The sequence below is a fragment of the Morone saxatilis genome, unplaced genomic scaffold (assembly GCF_004916995.1).
Source record: "Morone saxatilis isolate NCDOM2014 unplaced genomic scaffold, NCSU_SB_2.0 Contig24, whole genome shotgun sequence".
Classification (NCBI taxonomy): domain Eukaryota; kingdom Metazoa; phylum Chordata; class Actinopteri; family Moronidae; genus Morone; species Morone saxatilis.
This window is the reverse complement of record NW_023339807.1, coordinates 26022189-26023173: the sequence shown is the minus strand read 5'-3', so window position 1 is coordinate 26023173 and position 985 is coordinate 26022189. Positions and strand designations below refer to the sequence as shown.

The 985-nt window shown below is 48.4% G+C and overlaps 1 protein-coding gene across 1 annotated transcript in view; it reads right to left on the bottom strand.

Moving 5' to 3' along the window:
• Window positions 1-985, bottom strand: part of LOC118336472 — a 744338-nt gene that overhangs the window by 635006 nt on the left and 108347 nt on the right. The gene's annotated exons all lie outside the window — the stretch shown is intronic.

The following is a 985-nucleotide window of genomic DNA, read 5'->3' as shown; positions in this document are numbered from 1 at the left end:
TCAACAAGTGCTGTGGCGTTTGTCTCGAGCCACCAGGGGGCCACCAGGGGCCACCAGGGGGCCACCAGGGGCCTCCAGGGGCCACCAGGGGCCTCCAGGGGCCTCCAGGGGCCTCAGCATGACCCTGAACACATGGAACACGCTAACTTGAATCAACGGTTTCAGATTTGTGGGACGTTCGTGTTCAGAAATATTGGATCCTGTCCTTCGGACGGAGCTAGCTGTTTCCCCCTGTTCCCAGTCTTGATGCTAAGCTAAGTTAAGCTAACCAGCTGCTAGCGTGGAATGAATGTGAAGTTGAACTGAGTGCGTGTGCAGTCAGCTGACCTTTACTCCTCTGTAACAGGTGGGAGGGGCTCACTGTGTGTGTGTGTGTGTGTGTGTGTGTGTTTGGGGGTGTGAAGTCTATATTTAACCCCCAGTTGCCCCCCACAGTTACAGCCACACAGACTCTACATACTGACACTGTAGATCAGGTATATCATATATTTACTCTGATTTTTACTCTGTTTTTGAATGTTGAATCTTTATTGTCCTGCTCAGCAGAAACAGACACGCTGACCTCAGATCAGTTGTGATCCTTCATACTCAGGATTAACCTCAAACATTATAAAATCAGTTATTATTATTTAGTTTCTAATAAAGTGAACTAGTCGTCATCTTTTACCTGCAACTGATTGTGATCAGAGTCCAGGTCCTCACTCCGTCCAGAGGGAAATCAGCCAAAAGGACTCCAGAAGAGACAGGTCTCTTTATAACTAGATCCACAACGATCCACAACGATCCACAACGATCCAGGACTCTGAGGTCTGTGGTGTCCCACTCTGGGTTCTGTGTTCACAGCTGACTGGGAGCTTGAGTCGATTCTAAATAAATCACCAACAACCACCTGCTGCCTGACAACTGTCCTCACACACACACACACTCACACTCACACATACACACTCACACACTCACACATACTTACTCACACACACACACACAC